This window comes from Lissotriton vulgaris, chromosome 3_2, assembly GCF_964263255.1.
Source record: "Lissotriton vulgaris chromosome 3_2, aLisVul1.2, whole genome shotgun sequence".
In the NCBI taxonomy this organism is placed as follows: domain Eukaryota; kingdom Metazoa; phylum Chordata; class Amphibia; order Caudata; family Salamandridae; genus Lissotriton; species Lissotriton vulgaris.
Window position 1 is genome coordinate 233,461,031 of NC_141690.1, and position 24,375 is coordinate 233,485,405.

Consider the following 24,375-nt stretch of genomic DNA (forward strand, 5'->3'; position numbering starts at 1 on the left):
AGGTTAATTGTTGTAGCAAAGAAGTAGGGGAATTTAAAGGTCTCAGTTGTAGTTGATCAGCTGTGGAGCAAGTAGGCAATCACAGGATTAAATTGTGTGGGGGGTTTAGTAGTGGTGGGGGTAACTTAACATAGGCGAACAACTTTGTGTAGTGTGGTTTGTAGTTTTGTAAGGCAAAGTTTTTGTGATGTGCATCTTTTTTGATAAAATGGCCTTTTTGACACAAACCTGGTGTCAGTGGTTGGTGCTACTCACCCTCTTCCCCAGTATCTCAAAAGTGTGTGCTGCATGCGCAAAAACAACTTAGCTGTAGAGATCAACAAATTCATTTCATGCAGAAAAACTGAAAGAATAAACATGCTTTAATCACCATGGATGGCACTCTTGTGAAACCGTCCAATATAAACTTGATCCTTAGTTCAGTGTCATTATGTGTAAATACTATACTTTCATCATGTACAAACATTCATTTCAATGTTGCCTTCAACAGCATTCCTCTAACAACACGTTGCCCATGTGTTCTATATTGATATGATGTGGGACTTCTTCAGAGCAAGTATGAGTTAGTAAAACGAGCTATACCTCCGTTGTACCGTTCAAGTGGCCATTGGCATTGATAGGTCTTTGTCTCAAAATAACTGCTGATATAATGATAATTACGCACTTATATAGCGCACGACTATCCGGAGGCATCTCGGCGCTTGTACGAATATCACAGAGGAACCCTTCCTGGCCTTTCCCTGTGAGGAGCCCACTCCTGGGCACCCCCAAGGTGAAGCCAGGCATCCTCAGCGTTGTAGAGATTAAGCAAGCTATTGCCCAGAGGTGCAGAGTGGTGCTCATGATCAGAATAGGCACCGTGGCGAGAATTATCATGTCCGAGGAAATTTAGCTCGAGACCCGCCAAGGCGGGAATTGAACCCTGGTCCCAGCCAGACTACTGCAACAGGGTCTGCCGCTCTAACCATTGAGCCACACTTCTCTATATATTCTCACATACTGTTCTGCTTACTACAGACATGATAAGTCAAAAAACAATGTGATGTCCATGTGCATACATTTCAATGTGACAACAAGCATAATGTTACAGTTGTAAACTAGTGCCTCATGCTTTGCAACAGAACCACTTCCATGGAGAAATGATGCATCGAATAGCCAACACTTTGAGGTGAGAAAAGTATATTCCTCTGGGAGGATCAAAGACACGACGGACAAAGTCCGAAAGCAAAGGAGTGACCTAAACAAGCCAATGGCTGAAGGGAGCTGACCTAATGCACACTCTACATAGTGAAACCAGTCGGCTTTGCAGACAGCTGCACTCAATCGCGACCTCAAAATGTATATAAGTCATCACAGAGGAAAATGCTCACAGCCAGTGTATGTCCAGGACCCTAAGGCACCAATTACCAGTCAGGTGGAGTAGAATGACCTCATGCTTTAACACTGCTGACCTTGATTACAACATTCTCCACATGCATTTTTCTGCAGGCAAATCCGGGTGACATATCACAAGCAGTAAAACTGCATGCAGAGAAACCATTCTTATAATATTGCATGATGCATGGGGAGACGCACAATTTAAGCTCCATCCCTATAATTCACTGTTAGATCTGGGGGTCTCTAGTTGGCAATGGTATTCACCTTTGTCCAAATAGGGACCCTTACTTCTAAGTCAGGATAAGGGGATTACACTCCTTAATAACCCATGCTCACCCCCTTGGTAGCTTGGCATGAGCAGACAGGCTTATTTCGAAGGCAGTGTGTTAAACATTTGTGAATATACACAGTAATACAGTGAAAACACTACAGATGGACACAACACAGGTTTTTATAAAAATAAGTATTCTTTATATAGACTTAATACAAGACCACAAATGACAAAAATCTACAATACTACACTTAAGATTGCTTAAAGATGATAAAATGTTGCTCAGTTCAAGTTGATGATCAATAAGACAAAGTTCTTAACAAGTACCTGGATGCGTAACGCAAAGTAAAAAAAAAGCTCATGGGGAGATGATGTGTCGTGCCTCAATCCTTGCGGAGAGTAGGGGATGCGTTGTGGTCCTTACTGGTGCAGAGGTGATGCGTAGATTCTCGGCCTGCGGGCCCGTTGCGGGTGTAAGATGGCGCCTGGATGCGATGATGTGATCCGGATTGCTATGCGAGAAGATGGTGCCCTTGACGCAGCGATGCGATGACGTTGCGATGACGATGCGTAGACGCCTTGGCAGCCTTGTGACGACTCTGTCCTTTGGAGCCGTGACAGGCCCTGCGACACGCTTCTCCGGTGATGCGATGGTGACTCTCTCGATAGCATCACTCTTCTCTGGTGATGCGACAGCAGGCAGCTTTGATAAACACACGCATCCAGGGAGATGCAACGATCTCAGCTGCGGCGGCGACATGATTCCTCTCAGTGCGTTGCGCTTCTAGCTCTCAGCGACACACAAATGTCTGGAGTTGAGAATTCCCAGCAAGGAAATTCAGAGGGGAACTGGAGACGAAGTCTTCTGTCCCTGAGACTTCAGCAGGAGGCAAGCACAGTTCAAGCCCTTGGAGAATATAATGTAAATGATGAAAGTCCTTAAAAGTTCCTTCTCCTTTCCTTGGCAATGAAGCAACCACTGCAGGGCAACCCAGCAAACAGCACACTGGCAGAGGGGCAGCAAAACTTCTGCAGCTTCCTTGGTTCTTCTCCTTGGCAAAAGGTTTCTTGTTCCAGAAGTAATCTAATTTCTTGGTATCAGGGTCCCAATATTTATACCTTAAAATACTTTGTTCTTTGAAGGCAGAGAGGCCCCTGCCTAGTCCAAACCAGTTCCTGAGCACTTTGTTTACATGACTCCTTCCTTCTTTTCACTGTGCAGGGCAGAGACATCCGACGCCCCACAGGAGGAGGAGCCTGCACAGGGGAGGGAAGGCACAGCTCTGGAGCACTTTGTTAACAAGATTCCTTCTCTCCTTTCACAGTGCAGGACAGAGACATCAGACAAGCCACAGGAGGTGGAGCCAGCATTGTAGAGGGAAGGCCCAGCCCTATTCAGGTCCAAGGTGCAACTCATCCCTCCCATCTAGATGCAGATCTCCTGGAATACCCCAGCCCTGTCACTCACAAACCCAGACAAGGAATACACAACCTAGCAGAGGCAGGTCTGGACAGTTAGGCAAGAAAATACCTACTTTCTAAAAGTGGTATTTTCAAATACAGAATGTTAAAACCAACGTTACTAAAATATTGTTTTTAACATACAGAGTTCAGGCATATTAAATTCGAATTTTTACCATGTTCTCTGAGTCAGTTAGGATTATAAGAGTGTAATAATCTAACTGCCCATTCTAGCATATGGAGAACAGGTAGCCTTGCAATAGTGAAAAACTAAAATGGATGTAATTCCATATTAGCACATGCTACACACATCAGAGCATGTCCTACCTTACACCCTGCCCTTGGGCCTACCATAGGGGTGTTTAATGTGAAGCAAAGGGAAGGTTTAGGGACTGGCAAGTTGGTGCACTTGCCAAATCGACATGGTAGTACTAGACTACACACAGGCCTTGCAATGGCAGGCCTAAAACACACTTTACAAGCTGCTTCTATGGGTGGCAAAACCAGTGCTGCAAGCCCACCAGCAGCATTTGATTTACAAGCCCTGGGCACGCATGGTGCACTGTACTAGGGGCTGACAGGTAAATCAAATAACCCAATCATGGAATCACCAAGTAGCACATGCATTTAACAAAGGGAGCACTTGCACTGTGGCACTGAATAGCAGTGGCACAATCCCCAAAGCATATAACCAGCAAAAATATATCAAAATAGAGGAGGCAATCTGTCAAAAATGGAAGGGAGACTCAAGCCAATGATGCCAGGTCTAACAGTCACCAATGTGCAATATTTGCATGCATTAGCACAATATATATATATTTCCTTGTGCCTTAACCTTATTAATTTAAAGTGAAGCTCCAACAATACTGCTGGAGTGCATTCACAGAAGAAATTCGGGATACATGTAAGCATGTGCCCTAATGTCTTCATTATAATGTTATAAATTGTAGTTCTCGTTCACACTGATACCTGGGTACTTTGAGTTATACTGCTTTTACTGAAATTTAATTTATTGTATACTAAAGCACACCTTCAATATTTTGCATTCATTCTGTAATCATCGGTGCATACATAATCATGTATTCAAAATGTACACTGTCTTACTATGTTAGCTTAACCATAGCCCTTAAGCATTTGCATTTAATGTTTAACCTTCAAGGTAAAAGTTGTTTACACTGCAATGTTCTGTCTTTTGCAGGTGCGTTCACATGATCTCATAGCGAGTGAACGGTATATTGTGTGTCAGAGATAGTTAGGTCCGGGCGGAGAACTTTTGGCAGGAATGAGAGACTCTAACAAACTAAGAGAAGAATCCTATTCATGTCATATCAGGAGCAGGGAGACATCCGAGGTCGTCCTGATGTTTAAACCCAAGGATTAGAAAAATAAAGTGTAATTGCCAATTTATACTGTGAGAAGATGGAAAACTACTGGAGTCGATGATGTGGAATTCTCAAATGTTCTGTGGATATAATGGATGTTCACACTTTATTATTTAGAGCAGATCGCTCTGTACTTATCCTATTCTTGAGAGTTTAAAGCTAAATGCTAGTTTCCCTTTTAGGGGTTTTCTACTGAAATCCTAGTGATACTGACATGTTCCTGCTTTCCCTGATTGAACTAAGGGGCATATTATCAAGGAGGTTTATCTCCGCTTTTTTGGCTTTAAAAGCCAAGAAAGCGGAGATAAAATTATCTCCCTATTACCTAGCTGTCGCTAACACCAGTTAGCGACAGCTAGTAGGAGATAGCGACCATCTTGGGCCCCACTTTGCATATCAGTGATATTTATCACTAATGACATGCAAAGTGGGCGTGCCAAGGTGTTAGCGACTGAAAACAGTCGCTAACATCGCTATCTCCTATTACCAACTTTTGGAGATATTCTATCACTGCCTAACCTGCCGTGAGGGGAACGGCCAACTTGATCAGCAAACTCACCCCTGCTTTGTTCCACAACCGCGCCGTGAGGGAAACGGCCAGCGCTCACACCGCCATCCACCGCCATCCACCCGGTGCAGCAGCAGCTGGGGAACTACATCACCCAGCTGCCCCGGGGGTGGACGCAGCGGGTGTGACGACGGACACGCGCCAGGAGGCGCTTCATTAGCAGGGAGCGCCGAAGCGCTCTGGGGATATTCTATCACTGCCTAACCTGCCGTGAGGGGAACGGCCAACTTGATCAGCAAACTCACCCCTGCTTTGTTCCACAACCGCGCCGTGAGGGAAACGGCCAGCGCTCACACCGCCATCCACCGCCATCCACCCGGTGCAGCAGCAGCTGGGGAGCTACATCACCCAGCTGCCCCGGGGGTGGACGCGGCGGGTGTGACGACGGACACGCACCAGGAGGCGCTTCATTAGCAGGGAGCGCCGAAGCGCTCTGGGGACATTCTATCACTGCCTAACCTGCCGTGAGGGGAACGGCCAACTTGATCAGCAAACTCACCCCTGCTTTGTTCCACAACCGCGCCGTGAGGGAAACGGCCAGCGCTCACACCGCCATCCATCGCCATCCACCCGGTGCAGCAGCAGCTGGGGAACTACATCACCCAGCTGCCCCGGGGGTGGACGCGGCGGGTGTGACGACGGACACGCGCCAGGAGGCGCTTCATTAGCAGGGAACGCCTCTCGCACCCGCGAGTCACGCTCGGGAGAAGCCCGGGAAAAGGGCGGGCCGTCTGTGGTCATCAGTGGACTGCAGTGGACGGGCGGGCCACCCCACTAACATCTGTATCAAAGGTGAGCACCTACTTTGGATCACAAAATGGGTGATAGTAATAATTTTGATGCTGAAAACAAGGGTGTTGATACTTCTGTCTCCCTCATGACATCCTTCGAGTCATTGATAGACTCTGCTTTTAATGAAATAGTGGAGACTGAGAGAAGGTTCTCGATGGGTTCCCTTTCCATCCATAATAAAACGAGTTCCATAAGCAGTACAAGCTGTGCTAATGGTGATGTACATCTAAACCCGGAAATAATTGTGGTAAAACCGTCACATCCTCCTGTCGACGTGCCCACTATCCTGGATGATGAAAATACTGTCACCTACATAGCACATGATCCCGCATCTACAATACCAGCGGCAGTAATGCCTAAGCCTATACTGACATTGACATCGCCAGTATCCCTCCAGACAGAGAGTGTTTCTACTATTACAACTGCTTCGCAGGACGATGTCATTACCCTGGACAACACTGATTCTAGCAGTAATAAACCGGGAGGGGAAAAACGCAAAAGAGGCATAACTAAGCAAAGTGCTAATAAAAGGAAACAGCCTTTATTCCACAAAAATCAGCCCACACCGCAAAGTCTGTGGAATAAAAATAAATCTTCGGGCCACAAATCGTCCTTACAGAAGATAAAGACTCCGCTGATATGGACAGTATTTCCGATGCAACTATCACTCATCCTTGCGGGAACTCTAAAACCATATGGACTCAAACAGCAATAATGGGTGATAATTATAATCTCTCTAGACAGAACGGGAACCTCATAGAAACCATAGTGGATACTATTTTTAACCGACTTGAAAAGCAAATGATCAATCAGTTTAATAACGTTTTTAAAAGACTGGACAGATTAGATAACCTGGTCAAGACTGGGGAAATAAAAAGAAAGGGGTCAATCATCCTCGACCAAGTTAGAGCAGATCGTCTCTTGAAGGAATTGGAAACTGCAAACAATATACTGTCATCAAAGAAACAGGACATCACCAGCACTTTGGGTGGGGTAGTGAGCAATTCTGGATCCCCATCCCCATCTATTGTGCCATCAATAACTCAACCCACAACTACTAAAAGAGGGCCAACTATGAATAAAGCTACCTTGCCTACAAAACCAACTCCCATACCTGCTCCTAGAAAAGTTGCTATTCCATCTACTCCTAACATTGCTGTTCCAAATAGCAATAATGGCCCAACTAAACCCTCTACAGCTTCTAGACCAACTGCTGCCAATAACAATGTGGGTACTGGCCCTCAAGGGTCTATTAAACCATTTAAACATCAAGGACCAGCCCTACACTTGCCACTGGATGCTTGTCCCTTTGTTTTGGTCCTAGCAGGAGTACCACCGTTGAGGGAGGACCAGGGGGAATCATGGGTGCAATTGCGAAATAAGAGCATAGACTGGCTGACCAAGCACAAAGGCGTTGGATTTGACATCTCAAGAGAGATTATATCTGCCCGTAGGGTATCGTGGGTCGGCCCTTTACTCAAGGATAAGGAAGGTGACTGTATAGTTCTGAATTTTAAAAATCCTGGGACTGTAAGAAACCTCCTTAACAGAAACAGCAACTATTCTACCATTCCTACTGTTGCAACTATGTTACCCTTGAGTTACTTTTATAGACAAATGGCAACACAACCTCGCCCACCTTTCATGCAATTCCAACCGTCATTAATGCATTTCCAACCACCATCTATGCATTTCCAACCACCCCCTATGCATTTTCGGCCACCACCTATGCAATTGCAACAACCTTATTTCCCATTCCAAATGTATAATAGATTTGCACCTCTTTCGGATCTGGATATGCAAGACTGACCACCTTTGACTATTTCTGTCGAACTATTGTTGACTCCGACATCCGAACCCCAGACTGTTTCACAATCCTCGCCTCAAAGCATCTTGAGTAATTCACCCCAGACCCTTACTCATCTGCCTTTGGACTCAGAACAATCTCTTGTCAGCTGGAATATAGCAGGTTTAAAATCCAAACTGAAAATTACAGAGTGGCACAATTGGGTTGATAATAACTGTGATATATTGTTGCTACAAGAAACGTGGAGTACAACGTCACCAACAATTGAGGGTTTCTGTTGTTATAATCTCAAGGCTTCCCCGTCTCATATGGGTCGACCTAGTGGGGGTCTATCTATTTGGTCCAAAATAAAATGCGGGGTGCAAACTAAATTGATCCCTACACTGGGTATTTGTTGTTTTATGGCTATGAAGTACATTAACAGATTGAAATTATGTATTATTAATTTTTATAATAATGATTTTGTTAGCCACCCAAATGGTAATTTTATGTTATTGTTCACTTTTATAGATGAAATCATGGGGGGGCAAAAGTACGGACCCGTTGATGGTATCTGCATCGGAGGGGACTTTAATGCACATATGTATCGCTATAGCCCAATATGTAAAAACGGGGAAGAATTGAAAAACCATATAGCTTCCCGTGACCTAGTTAATGTTATGGAAATAGTAGGTACAAGTGCAAACAATATAACAACCCCCACTTTTATAGGTCAGGGCTGTGTCTCTACGATAGATTATATTTTCACATGCCCAACATTAAGTGACATAATTTTAAAAGCAGAAGTCGTCTGTTCCGCTTATAGCGACAACTACCCGCTTAGAATAAATTTACACAATCCCCAGACCTCAAAGGTTGCAGTGAAGCGAGAGGTTGGGCCTCAAAATCTAGCATTATCAACAGATAGATTGAGACTAGTATGGAAGGGAGTTGATAATAAAGGAATTCTCTCCAGAGTAATTAAAAAACATCCCGAGATAGTAGAGATTTGCCTGTCCCACACAAGTCCTAGTAATGAGGTGGTTGGCGCTTTGGGAGATTTATGCGGGGCCATTAAAACTGAATCCTCCAAACCCGCTAGGCAGAACATATCCCAGGGTCCCCGCTGGTTCGACTCCTCTTGCTCTAAGGCCAATAGGGACCTGAGGGCAGCCCTTAATACCAACCCAAGGGACTCCCAACTCGTGAGAGTATTAAGATCAAAATATAAAAGTGCCTTACGAACCAGATCTGAGGCCCTAGTAATTAATCACTGGGAATCCCTTACGCGTACCGCCACACTAAAGGACACAACAGGCTTCTGGAAAGAAGTTAAGTCCTTAAGAGCTCTTGGGTCTAACATCAATCCAATTAACAGTAATATAACGGGCGAGGCGTGGGTAGAGCATTTCTCCCAAATCTACGCTATATCAGCGACCCCTCTAGATACTGTCTCTCTACCCTATAGCGCTGAACCTCTGACCTTTTCATTACCTGAGGTTGAGGATGCTATTATTGATGGTGCTAGCAATAAAGCTCCAGGCCCTGATGGCCTTTCCATTGATCAGATCAAATCAGAAATTAATTTCTCGGCCCCTCTATTATGCAACTTATTTAATAACCTGAATGATAGCTCGATCCCCGAATCCTGGTCGAACAGTGTCATCGTAGCTATATTTAAGAAAGGTGACAGGTCTGATCCCGCCTGTTACCGCCCGATCTCACTGATCGATAATACGTTAAAAGTCCTGGGAAGGGTAATTTTCAAACGGATAAGGGACTGGGCTGAAGATAACAACGTTCTTCATTGTAGCCAACTGGGATTCAGAAGTAAAGTAGGCACTATTGAACAATGTTTACATTTAAATCTGAGTATGGCTAAATATATCATTGTAAAAAATCCCCTCTTTATTTAGGTTTTATGGATTTGAGTTCTGCATTTGATTTTGTTAATCGTTCAAGGTTGTGGTCACTTTTGCTTGATTATGGTTTGGATGACTCACTGGTGTATTTTCTTTCTTATCTACATAGGGACTTAAAAGCGCGAGTATGAATTAATAATGATGGCGATTTATCTAACGATGTCCCTATTAGCAGAGGAGTTAGACAGGGCTGCGTACTCGCCCCACTGCTTTTTATTTTATATATCAATAGGTTGAGTAGTACTCTGAGTGAGATCATTAAGGACATTCCAATTATAAACGGTTCCCCCATTACTACCCTACTCTATGCGGATGACGCTGTATTAATGGGGCGTACACCGAATGCTTTACGCATTTTAATTTCTGGGTTTGTTACTTTCATGTCCGACCTTGGTCTAAACACCAATTTAAAAAAATCTTTTATAATGAATTGCGGACCAAAAAAGTATAACATCACATCCATCAAATCCGGTAACAACACTTTAAAATGCATCAGCACTTTCCCTTATTTAGGGTTGTTATTCTCTAACTCAGGCTCATGGCAGCAACACGCTGCCCATGGGAGTAACAAAATTGGCAAGTCAATTAATTCAATCTTATCCCTTCGTCAACCTAAACTGGCTGATGTTGTTACCCCCCTTCTTACCATTTACCGCACCCAATGCCGACCAACTGGGACTTACGGAGCTGAAGTATGGGGCTATTGTAACAGCACGGCCCTCCAGTTGGAGGAAAATAGATTTTGTAGGAGGGTGCTGGGGGGAGTTCCATGTGCCCCCACTTTCATCTGTCATAATGAACTAAGGCTGCCATATATTGTCGATTTTATTAAGTCAAGGCCTGCGCTTTTTTGGATTAAAATATGGCTAAATCCAGCAGCATCCCTAACGCGCAGTATTATATCTGACTGCCTGTCAAGTGATAGATCTCATCATATACCCTGGCTAAATGCAGTCAAAAACAGTCTGCAGTGTGTGGGACAAGGATCTTTATTTAGCTCCCCTGATTCTATTGTACCCGCTCATAAGAATAGTGTCAAACGGGCATTCCTGGATTTATATAATGAGGAAAGGATGAGATCAGAATCCATTAAACCAGTGGTCATTAGATATCTGTGCACTATTGATTCAGGTATTGATAATTCAAATAATTCTCTAAGATACCTGTCAATTCCTGTAGGAAGATGGAATCGGAGTCTTTTATTCAGGTTTCGGGAGGGAAGCATAGTCAACTTGCTTAGCTTTCCTATTGGCTATAACAAAAAACTAGAAGAGTTGGATTGCCCCTGTTCTCAAGGTGGAAAACAAAGTTTATTACACTATCTCTTCTTTTGCGGCCACTATAAACTGTATACCTGCCAATATTTAAGACCTATCCTCTGTAAATATAATTTACGAGACTCCAATCTTGCACTACAATTTTTGCAAATGTTGCACACTGACGAAGTCATTTATACTGTAAGTTGTTTCATAAAAGCCTGTGTGAGATCGAGGGCAAGTATGGAACACGGCTAATGGACAGTAGTACTATGCCATCCTATGTATTTGTGTACTTTACCATTGTACCAGTTATTAATTACAGATTCCATTGCACATGTGCTTCGATTTAAATAATCCTTGTGTGAGAATACAATTGAATTTTGAAAGTATGTACATTAACGGACTAATGCTCTTCCTCTATTATGCATTTTGCACTTTATATATTATGCACTTTAAGCTATACATGCTGCCTCAACCTAATTGGACAAATTGTTTTTAACTTTTTATGTGTGTTTTTAAATGCTCTTAAAATGTATTTTCATTCTGTATGTACTTTTATGGATGTACTAAATCCGAATAAAGATCATTTGCATTGAATTGATTAAAAAATCGATATTAGTAACATCGAAATTGTTTACATCGATATTACTGACATCGATATTTAAAACTTCGATATTACTAATATCGATATTAAAAGTGTCGATATTACCTACCTTCTATATTATGTCCCTTCGATATTTAAACTTCGATATAATTGTATATCGAAATTTAAATCTCGATATTTTGTCTGTGCACCTTCAAGAGTACCTTTTTCAGTACTGTGGCTTTTTACCATCATTGGTCTTGTGTTAAGTCTATGTTATGTTATGTTATGTTATTCGGATTTGTATAGCGCGCAGCTGTCAGAGCAAAGGGGCGTCCCGGCGCTGCCAGTATCAAAATAACAAACCAGACACCAGAGCAGAAAAACGCTGAGAAAAAAGGAGGGTGGAAAACACAGCCTAACAAGATGGGAAGAGGAAAGTTTTAATGGCTTTCCTAAATTCCAACAAGCTTTCCATACTGTGAATCTGAACAGGTAAAAAATTCCAAAGTCTGGACACCAAATAGCGGAAGGACCGACCACCGGCGTGGAGACGTTTCACTCGAGGGACAGTAACCAGGTGCTTCCCCCGAGAACGCAACTGGCGGGAGGGAGCGTAAGGAGTGAGAAGATTCGCCGACAGGCTAGGCGTGGACAGCTTCAAAATCTTAAAGGAGAGACACAACGTCTTAAATTGAATACGTGCAGCCATGGGGAGCCAATGGAGTATCCTGATAGCACCAGCTGTGGGGCAGGTCCGAGGTAGCCCCAACAAAGCCCTGGCAGCAGCGTTTTGCTCACATTGCATCCAAATTATTTCGGCCTTTTTAGCCCCTAAAATAATGGAGCTGGCATAGTCCAGTCGGGATAAAATAGCTGACTGGATAATCAGCTGGCATGTTGAGGAATCAAAAAACTTCAAAGGGACTTAAGGCCACGCAAGAGGCCAAAGCAGGTGCCAGCAATTTTGTTTGTTTGGTCTTGGAAGCTGAGGGAGGAATCCATCCAAACCCACAGGTTCTTAAACACTGCTTTGGTTTTAGGGGCAGAACCCAGAACACTTGGCCACCAATGCTCAGTAAAGGTGCTCGAGTACTTCCCTACTAACAGAATCTCAATTTTGCTGGCATTAAACTGCAAGCAGTTGGTGGTCATCCATTCCGAAACGGCAGCCAGACCATCTCTGAATCTGGAGATATTCAGGGTGGCACCTTCGGTCAGGACCACCACTATCTGCATGTCATCCGCATAGGAGACCATGGTTAGGTCCCATTGCCTGGCAGCTGCAGTCAGAGGCTGAACGTAGAGATTGAATAGTGAAGGGCTTAGTGCAGAACCGTGGGGCACTCCCGGGTCAATGGAATAAGCTTGGGAGAGAAATGGAGGGCCTGACACAAGAAAAGATCTATCGGTCAAGAACGATCTGAACCATTCCAGGGCCTGACCAGCCACACCAACTTTCTCCAGACGCTGTAACAGGATACCATGCGAGACCGTGTCAAAGGCGGCACTGAGATCAAGCAAGATCAGTGCTGCAGTTTGACCGGAATCAAGAATGGTCCACAGATGTTCCGTCACAGCCAGAAGAGCTGTGCTGTGGCCCGGGCGGAAACCATTTTGTGAAGGATCCAAGATGTTATTAGAGCTCAGAAAATTTGTGAACGTGGTATTCACATGTGCCTCCGTAATCTTAGCCACCCATTGAAGGAGGGATATAGGACGGAAATTTACGACCTTAGTTGGATCAAGTGAAGGTTTCTTATGAATGGGGGATACCCATGCCTGTTTCTAAGGTACCAGGACTACAGCAGTAGAGAGAGAAGAATTAACCAGATGACACAACAGGGCTAGAAAAAGAGAGGCTGATTCCTGAAACTGAGCAGGTCTTAAAGGGTTGGCTGGGGAGCCAGATTTAACGTTCCTACTCAGACGAATAAACTCATCCTGGGTGATACTAAGGATAGCCAGAAGGGACGGCAGAGGCAGAGATCCATGAGGAGCTCTAGGAGGGAGGGAGGGCCCTTGAGGAAAGGCCCGATAGATGGTGTGAACTTTCTTGACAAAGAAATGGCAAGATCCTCGCACTGCTGTTTGGACAATATGGGGGATTCCACATTTTTCCTAACCCTAAGGTCTTTAAGAATCTTAAAAATGCACTTAGCTGGGTTAGGGCTCAGCTTAATTACATTGGCATAGTAAGCTGCAGTAACAGTACAGCTGGTTTTATGATAGCGATTGATCTCCCTGAGATAGCAAGCTTTTCTCCTAGGATCATAGTTTTTCCTCCACTCACGCTCCAGTCTCTTACAGGCCTTCCGTAGAGCAGACAATGAGTCATTGTACCAGGGGCTGGCATCGACTGTGCAGCCCTTACACCATTTAGCAGGGATAAGAGAGTCTAACCCTCGGGTGATCCAGTCACAGAAAGATCTGTAGCCTGACTCAGTATCTTCAAACAGTCGTAGAGGATTCGTAGCAAGGAACATGTGGAAGTCCTCTAGCCTCAGTTTACGCCACAGGCGTTTAAAAATAGGTAAGTGGGTTATTTTGTTGGGGGCTCTGTGACGGGGAAGGACATTTCCACCAAAGAGTGGTCGGTCCAACCTATAGGAGTAGGAGTTCCCACAGTAGCGGCCAAAATATTTGAGAAGATGGGATCTAACAGGTGAGACGCTATGTGAGTGGAGCCGGGCACCAGTTGGGTAAGTTGGTATGCGGCTAAATCAGCAAGAAAATTGCAGATCTCATTATCTTCGATTAAATCAAAATGTAAATTGAGGTCACCAAAAATATTAAAATTGGCTGTGCCCATCGCGCGAGTGCGGACAGCCACCCGAAGGGCGACTATAAATGTAGATGCAGGCCCTGGTGGATGATAGATTAGCAGCCCAGATAGAGTCAGATGAGTACTGATTGTAATACTGAACCGTGCACACTCACAGCCCTCAATGGCTTCTTTAACAAAAAGACATGGATAGAAGAATTTCAAAATCACCGCAATACCACCTCCTCTGGACTCTCTGTTAACCATACAGATAGAGTACCCTGGGGATTCCTCCCTGACTAAATCGTGGATTTCTAAATAGTGCTTAGCCAATGACCTCACATTGAGCTGAAAAATGTTCAATTGCTGCCGGGACTGCGCGGTAGAAGGGGGTGAAGCAGGTAATAACATAGAAGGGGTTTACCTGCAGCATAGACAGCCAAACGGTCTCTCCAAGATGTTAATAATGGGCGCACTGCAGAGCTTAACAGTGGACTTAATGGCTAAAAGTTCTTCGTTAGAATAGACAGGCAAAACAGACGGGCCTCGACCAGCGTGCCTGGCGAGAGGTGAGGTACAGGCGCGGACTGGCTTTCCTTTGGCGCGCCATCTACCAGTAAAATACTAAATGGTGTCAGGGGACCAAGAACAACTAGAGCGCCCTCCAAGATGGCGTCTAGCAATGGCCGACCAGAAGTGAGGGTTTTCCGGCGCTCGAATACAGGTCAAGTCGCCCTCCACAACAATCAACCAGGAAGGCTGCGGTGAACCGGGGCAACTTGAGGCCCACTACAGGTAGGCAGTATCAAAGTGCAAACAGGAGTACAGTGCCAGATAAAAACAGCGCGCGTAAACACAAAAAATAAGGAATTGAAATGCCAGCGTAATTGAGTGTAGTGCAGGCAGCACGTCAGCTGATCTATCAGAGGCTGAAGCGCCTGGCCCCCAGTTAAATACCAGTAGCGTCCAGAACAACTATAGCGCCCACCAAGATGGCGTCTAGCAATAGCCTACCGAAAGTGAGGATTTTCCGGCGGTCGAATACAGGTCAAGTCGCCCTCCACAACAATCAACCAGGAAGGCTGCGGTGGACCGGGGCAACTTGAGGCACACTACAGGTAGGCAGTATCAAAGTGCAAACAGGAGTACAGTGCCTGATAAAAACAGCGTGTGTAAACACTATATAAAGATACTTATTTTTTATAACTACTTGTGTGGTGTCCCTTTGTAGTTTCCTTCACTGTGTTACTGTGTATTGCTTTACACACTGCCTCTGAGATAAGCCTAGCTGCTCATGCTACGTTACCACAGGGTTGAGCAGGGGTTATCAAAGGGTGTAGCCACCTTAGTCTGCCTTAGGAAGAAGGGTCCCTACTTGGCCTGTGGCCAGCCACTGCCAACTGGAGACCCCCATTTCTAACACTTCCCTACCTACGGTTGTGAGATGCCGCTTTGCTTTTGAGGGCGCATTGGGTTTCCAAATCGTATGCCTTAAGTTTCACCCAACCCTCCCAAGACATCCCTACCCTTCAAAGACCGGCCCAATGTTGCTGAGCCCCCACACAATTTGATACCTGAGTCTCAACCTAACTTTCATGTAGTACTCCTGGATACAAGCTAACTGGCCAGAATAACACCAATCTATACTGGAGGACCTCTGGCGCTAGAAACCATTTTACATCTCATGGCTGTGTCACATCAATGTCATAAAAATGAACTTCCTCCCCAGAATCCTAGACTTTTTCAGTCCCTACCCACGCCCATCCCACCCCGGTGATATCCTGCACCTACAGTGCAACATTAGGCCTGGGAGTGAAATTGCACTCTGCTTGTTGAGTTTGTAGAGTTTTTCCCACTCCGAGCTCCGTGTAGCATGCAGAGTTCCAAAAAACTGGGGCCGAGTTTTTTCCTTGCACATGCTTGCCAACCTTAAGTTGGCAACGCGAGCTAAGAAAATCTTACTCTAGGCCACCGCCGGGCGAGATTTCTCAACGCGGGAGGTGGCGGATGGCCGTTACCCCTCGCATTCAGAAACCTTCCATTCACGTTGAGGAACCTGCCGCTCGAGTAGAACATCTACTCAAGTGGCGCTGCTCATGGTGCCATTTGCTCTAATTTTTCAGCGTTGAACAAACACCAGGCACAAAAAATTAGCGCAAACTACCACACTCTGCCGTTTGTGGAACACCCCATAGCGCGGCAGGGGGTGGAGATAGGGGAGGCTTAGATTGCCCTAACCTCTTCAAATACTACTGGGTGGCTCATCTATGCTATATCTCGTAGTGGGTTGTCTGTGAAAGTTTCAAACATTGGCTTCATACCGTCAGAGCGAGCGAGTGCCGCCCCTTATGGGACCAAAATTCGCTTCCTAAGCATGCACAGTCAAGGAGTGCTTACATAGCCACCCCCACTAAGACAGTCCTTGAGACATGGGACAAACTAGCACTTAAGAGAAGCCTCACCACATTTCCTTCTCCTACCACACCAATTGCCAGCAACACAACTTCACCCCGGCCCCCGACTCCCACACGTTCCCTAGCTGGGTGACCAGGGAATGTAGAACCCTAAGCGACCTCTTCATAGGGGGCACTATTAAGCCCTTTGACCAATGCAAATCCGACTTCAAACTATCTGAATCGGCACAACTGCAATATTGCCAGCTGCACCACTAGGCGCTCCACGCCCCTTACCCTTCATGGAGCCACAAGGGCCTACACCCCCTCTGAGACACTGGTCAGGCTATATGATGACTCCAGTGGACTGATATCTCAAACCTACCATGTACTTCAATATTCCACGTCTCACCGCGCACACTCATACCAAACACAATGGCAAAAAAAGCACCTCTGAGAGCATCTCTCAAATCATATAGAAGCATACCCCAATGGGAGTCAGTCTATAAGCTCATGGGTCAGTAGTTCTACACCCCAAAATGCCTCCACACCATCTATCCTACAGCCTCTGCCCTCTGCTGGCTTAGTAATAATTTATAAAAAAAATTATTTTGGTATTTGTAGAGCGCACTGCAACGCTACGGGCATCCTGGTGCTGGGAAATAGTAAGAACCGGGAGAGAAACTGTTAAATATAAGAAAGGGCAGACTACAGAGAAGAATTATATCACTGAGAAGAATCAAGATTTTCAGGCTTTAGGGAAGAGCCAGGTCTTAACTCTCTTGCAGAACAGCGTCAAGCTCTGTATACTCCTGATTTCCAGGGGAAGACGGTTCCAAAGGGGGGCTGCTGCCACACTAAAGGCTCTCCCCCACAGGGTTACTTTCTTTATCCTGGGAATCCTAGCAAGGTTGGCAGAAGAATGGAGGGTACGTGTAGGCTCGTACCATTGGAACCTATCTTGAAGCAGCTTGGGTCCTTGTCCATGAAGTGCCTTGAACACTATACCATAAGCGACCTAATAAGGAGCCTGGGGATTTCTGTTTATCTGGTGGCACTGCACTCTAATCCCTACATACTGGAAGGCGACCACAGTGGGATTTCCAGTTTCTGTCTAATAGACCACGGTTATACTGGGCATCCAACCCCTCGATTTGGAAGCGATGACACATACACATTAGCCACATGTTGGGCGCTGTCAAACAACGGATAGCTCGCGCCTAGATAAAGGCTACGGCCACTCCCATTGTACTGAGGCTCTCGCGCCTCTGGCATGTTTTGGCAATGGAGCATCTATCCCATAAATTGACCCGCACTGATACCAAATTCACATAATTTGGTGGCTGCTGCTGAATTACCTCTTTTGCCTGCTTTACCCTGCCATAACTTACAGCATTGCAGCTTTTTTGATGAATCAATGTGTCAACCGCTTGGTCAACAAAGGTGATGCTCAACCCTTACCTGGTGACCCTGCTCCTCCGGTCCCAGACCCCCCCATAATACCATTGGGACCCCCTAATGCACCACTCTGTAACATTGTGCAGGACTTGGGGTCACCTGGGACGCATCCTGACCTTAGAGAGTTTGAAGTGTGTGTTTCCCTGTTTCTGAGTTTGCAGCATGTTTTCTAGCATGGCGCTCTCCCAAGTAGGGCTCCCTCCACCCTCATCACCCCACAATAAGCTTAGACATCTTTACCTTATAGTTTGTGGCAATGCCTATAAATCATTGCCTTTCTGCATAGGAGATGCCATTCTGAACATGTGTTGTATTGTTGTTTTTTCTTTTGTTGGAAAATCTGTAATGAACAGATTACAAGCCAAAAAAAGGTCATATAGTATGTTTGTTTTAAGATATTGTTATACAGATGTTAGCTTGTGGCTAGAGAAGAAGAAATTCCATGATTGCAACAAAAGCTTGATTCAATCACTGACTTGATCTGATGACTACCACTTGATAGGCTGCCAATTTTTGTCACATTTTTCCCTGGGTTACATATTACCTTTTTACCATTCGTTTTATTTCTGCAATTACATTCATTAATATAATCTGCATTAGAACTGGGCTATTATATTTATTAAAGCCCTTTAAAATGTACAGTTTGGATTATTGTGTGCCTTCAACTATGATGAAAAGTGCTTCAGATGACAGTAATACATTCCATTTGCCTGTCACAGGAATGTTCGCTGTCCAGTATGCATCTTCTCCAGGTAAGTCGTGAAAGGTGCCTGGATCATGGCTTCTCTGTTTTTTCTGCTTGTGTTGGTAAGTTGGTCCATATCTATGCTTGCAAGGACTTGTAAAAAGTCTATCCGGGCTGCATTTACAAATAAACTTTCATAAAAATATCATCTTATTCCACCTCGGGCACTATGATATGTGCCTAAGAGTGAACTTATAAAAAAGTTATAAAGGAGCCTGATTGCTTGCCTGTCCGTAAGGCCATGGATGGGTCGTGTCTAGAGAATGGGTGGATGTGGAGAGTGCCAGTTCTTCTAGATTCCTTACTCAGTAAGATACAGGTAAGGATTTCAGGGGGAGCTTTCAACAGAAGTGAAAGTGAACTTACTTATGGATGGGCTGGTCTTGCAGAATTATTATCCCAGAAATGGCAGCATCTTCTGATACAGTGAATCATTACATTGAGGGTGAAGCTCGCTTATATAGCATACAAATTTGCTCTGACAGCAGGCACATATACAATCTATACTGTCCAGTACTGAAGGACTGGGTTTTTCTAAGACCCAGCGGTGCCAGGGGACAACACCTGAAACCTTCGTGGGTTACCTGTTCCGGCGTACAAATGACAGAGACACGGGACACTTCCTTAGGCGTCAAAGATTCGAGGTTTATTTACTGCAGGGAACACAGAAGTCACAAGAAGTACATAGCATGTAGGTTCAAGGAGACTGCTTCAAATTGTATCTGTGGATCGCTCCTTTTATACAGTTTTTCGTCATAGAACAACATGGCAAACAAAAGGTTACAACCTGGTTCCCACAGTAAAATTCATAGGGGGTCGCTTTCATGTATTCAGAGTCCGGAACATAATTACAGTAGCATCGCCGGTTCCCTACATCTTCCCACCATTAGTGCATTCCATTCCGGCTGTAAACGAGTTAAAGAAGAGTCAGAAACAGGTGCAGAGGAAGACAAAGATAGTCAACAGATTGAAAAGAGTGTAAGGGGGTGATATCGGAAACACGGTTTCAGGGATCAAAGGAGACGTGCTAATTGAATGCACAACTGAGACAATAGACCGGCACGGCAAGATGAGCCTCGAGCGGGGCCATCTGCCTTGCAGTGTCATCCCCCTCGTCATAAAAGACACCCTCAAAGGAACACGTGTCTTCCGCAAGAGTTTGGGAATCCCAGGGTCACGAAGCGGACAGTGTCCGTTCACTGGCTACTTGAGGGCAAGAAACAAAATGGATGCTGTATCTAAAATGGAACCCGTGGGTTCAGATGAAGAAACCCACGAAACAGACGAACGGTTTAGGTTAGCATAGCGAAAACGCATACACCCACTAAACTCGTCATTTGCGGTTCATAGATACCAGACTCGACCATATTCGAGCGAGTCAAAAACACCACTTACAATTGTCACAGAACCTCAGATGCTCCTTTTGCCCTCATGTAGGCAAGCACTAGTCGACATCAGAATCGATCTCGATATTCATCAGACCATCCAGATGTTGCTGCAACATTATTCTATCCATCAGTGCTTCCTTGGTAACAGGTGGCCGTCTTATACACGTTGTAGCACAGAGGCCACATAAGGCAGGACCACACCGCACACAAAGACAACACGTGAACAGAAATGCTACAACAACCCCAATGATCATCAGAATTTTCCAACCCCATGTCGACATTAGGCCCCAAAACCACCCTAGTAGCGTCCAATCACCTACGTCCACGTGTATGGACACGGAGATCTTATGCAACTTTGAGATGGCTTGGTAGACAGTTGGAGCGTTATCAGGAATGAAAATGCAGCAACTCGAATGGATCACCTTACATACTCCACCTCTATCTGCAAGGACAACGTCTAAAACCATACGGTTTTGTAACATCATAAGCCTGTCAGCCTGAAGCTCTGCTGTAATGTTACCAAGGGCACTTGCAGTGATATTAGCAGTCGATTCCACCACTCGAGTCAACTGTCTCAGGTTCCTACTATTGATCATAGGTCCCCAAAACGGCAAGAAACCCTTAAAGAAGTCTCCTGCTTCTCGACCGGCAGTGTCCTCTTCGCTAATCACGCCTCTCACAACTCTGGTCTTGTGATAATCCGATCCAACAGTGAAGGTCGGCGGCAACAGATTCGCAATATAACATGTGCCTGAGAAATCACGAGGCAACCATGTATATGCGCGGTCGTAACAAACAAAGTAAGTACCCTTGGCAGTCAGAAAAACAGGGGAAGAGGCCGTCGGTAAAACATACGTTTCAGTACAGGCACTCCTCCCAAGCTGAGCTCGCGGGCTTCGGCCAAGACCTTTCAGACAGAAATTACCGAGATGGGGTACGATCCAGATCGGAGACAAGCTTTTAAGCTGCCGATCACCCACTGACATGCTATACTCAGCATCACTCAGATCTCTGTATGCTCGCACCTCTTCCTCTGGGATAAGCAATGCGTCGAAGATATCCCTATCTAAATCGGCAATCGCTCTTGCCAAAGGCTTGTGGTACGGGCCAGGACCATGATCTGCAGTGCGTGGCTCTCGATGGGGGTAGGAATCTAGTGCGCTGCAAAACATTGTTTGGAATGCTCGAGCTGAACCCTGGGAACTGTAAGGAAGGACCAAGTACGGAATTCCCCTATCTGTGGTATGTGGCATTAAACCACACACCCAACAGTTGGTAGTGTTCATCACCAACTGATGTTGATGAAGGAGCTGAACGAAGGAGTTGTTCATGAATTCCGCACGTCTGACCTGCTCGTGTTGGGGTAAGAGGTGAAAAGAATGAGGAGAAACAGTGGAAGTAGATTTTGGTTCAGAGGAAAGGGTAGGTGAAGCAGAAGGCAATAACGATTGTATTCCATAATATACCCCACCCACCATTAACATGGAAACAGTTAGGAACAGTAGGAACACCTGAAACAGAAAGCATTTGGTACATACAACCCTACGCAAAATATGGATCTTTGCGCAAGAGTCTTCTCCACTTCCGACAACTTTGAGAATGCCATCCTCTAAAACCGTCCGCAACGTTCTTGACGCACTTCGTTCTGTGTAGCAATTGTCAATCCCCAGGAGTTCCTAGAAATCGACGGCCTCCGACCTAGTGTCAGGAACCTACTAAACAGAAGGAAGTACCCGCACGGCCCTACGGTCAACCTGGATGTAAGGTTCTTTTAATCAAACAATATATACAAAATCTCCTAGCTGTGGAAAAACACACACGTGGAAAAGAACTCAGAAATTAATAGAAACCACAATTGTCCAAAAATGTTCAAAATGATAATGGGGGTAACGTGAATTTAAAAAAGGAAAAAACAAAAAATAATTTATTAGTCTCTGGTATTGGAACGAAGAAAATATCTGCTTCTTCCAGGACGAGTCTGCTCTTCAAACAATTGATCAGATTGTGGAACAGAGTCCTGTCGGTCAGACGATAGTTCAGGTCTTGAATTCTCCAATGGCAAATGTTCAACAAAGTTATATGGCTGCACTGAATTATCTCCCACAGGCTGAGCGTCACTGAACGGCACAAAGTTCGGCAGAGTTTCTGTCTCTGATGCAGCGATGCCAGTCCTCACCCACGAGTCCGCTGGTAAAGGTATTGGTACCTTTTTGGTGTGGGTGGCGTGCACCCAATGCTTGCGGCCCTCCAAACGAACTGCAGTTCTCGTGGCGAGTAGCACCTAGAAGGGTCCCACAAACCTCGGCTCGAGGTTTCGCTTCCGGACAAAATTTCTGATCACCACCCAGTCTCCCGGTTGGAGCCGGTGGCCAGGACCCTCCGTCTGTGCCGGCAGTGCTTCAAAGACCTGTTGATGAATTAACCTCAGTTTAGCAGTCAGATCATGAAGATAATCAATCAGCATTGGATATTCAAGATTTGCGAATGACCTGGGTCTAGGAACCCCCCAAATATTTGCAGGACGGCCGAACACAATCTCATATGGGCTGAGCCCTACTCGAGAGTGTACAGTCGCCCTAGTCGAGAGAAGAGCAGAGGCAAAGCATCGGGCCACGAGAGACCAGTCGTAGCCTGAATCTTTGCGAGTTTTAGTTTTAGAGTACCATTGTACCCCTCAACCAAACCTGCTGACTGGGGATGATTGGCGCTGTGGAATTTTTGTGTAATTCCAAGGCCCTTACACACACTCTTCATTACACTCCCCACAAACTCACTTCCGTTATCAGACCATACAATCCGTGGTATTCCATACCGAGGAAAGTATTCCTTCAGTAGGACTTTCGCTGTGGACACGGCAGTGTTGTCTTTGAGAGGATAGGCTTCTATCCATCGGGAGAATGCGCAAACCACAACTAAAACGTACTTCAGGTTATTACATCGCTCCATATGGATAAAGTCCAGCTGGATTACCTCAAAGGGACATGTAGGAGGAGCAAAATGGACAGGGGGTGTGGGAGTGCCCTTGCCAGGATTGTACATCATACATACCATGCAATTCTTGACCAATCTCTCAGCACACTTAGCGATACCATCATTCTTCCATACAGGGGACAACAACTTGCAAATACCTTTCGCGCTGATATGTGACAAACCATGTGCCATAGTCACAACAGCTAGCACATATGCATCCGGCAACATCCATCTTTGATTCTCCGACAAATCAATCCAACATCCATTCGCATCCAACTTTCCTGTGCTCTCCTTCCACTTGGTCCTTTCAGTTTCGGTGGCCTGATTCTGAATCGCTTTCACACTTTCAACAGTATCCTCACACATACCAGTTTCTGCAGGCCACCTTACCGAACTCGTCACATACATTCTAGTTGCAAGATTTCTAGCAGTCTCTTTAGCAATCTCATCCGCAAACGCATTGCCACGACCAACATCATCCGTCACCTTACGGTGCGCACTGCATTTAATAATCGCCACCTGCTTGGGCAATGTAAGTGCGTCTAAAAGATCGTTCACGAGCTGTCCGTGTTGGATCTTCGTACCATGCGATGTCATAAAGCCTCTCTCTCGCCACAATCGACCAAAACTATGTGCGACGCCAAAAGCATATTGGCTGTCGGTAAACACATTCACCCGCTTTCCTTTCGACAGAACACACGCTCTCGTCAATGCAATTAGTTCTGCCGCCTGTGCAGAATTCTGATTCAATCTCGCAGTTTCCACAACCGTACTCAACGTTACCACAGCATACGCAGTCGTCACATCACCATTCGGCAACTCAAAACACGAACCGTCCACATACCAAGTACCATCGGGATCTTCCAATGGAGTGTTTTTTAGGTCAACACGACCCTTCGTATCCTCCTCAGTTCGCAAATAAAAATCATGTGGTGGTACGTCGTCTGATTCCATATTGATTGGCAACAACGTCACCGGATTTAGAACATTGCAGCGCTTTATTTGAATATGACTTGCCAAAAGAGTCAACTCGTAACCGGACAACCTTGCGCTCGTCAAGTGTTGGGTTTTCGTACGATTCAAGAGAGTGTCAACTGCATGCGGAACCATCACCGTAAGCATATTATCCATGACCAATCCTGCAGATTGTCGGATGGACACCGCAGCTGCCGCTGTCGCTCTTAGACAACTCGGCAATGCTCTAGCTACTGGGTCCAAGGTCGAGGAAAAATATGCACATGGACGCTGCTTACTGC

The 24,375-nt window shown here is 45.4% G+C and overlaps 1 pseudogene; it reads left to right on the plus strand.

Moving 5' to 3' along the window:
- The window catches only part of LOC147725579 (uncharacterized), a 30,735-nt pseudogene extending 26,374 nt beyond the window's left edge, over positions 1-4,361 (plus strand).
- The last annotated feature ends 20,014 nt before the right edge of the window (positions 4,362-24,375 follow it).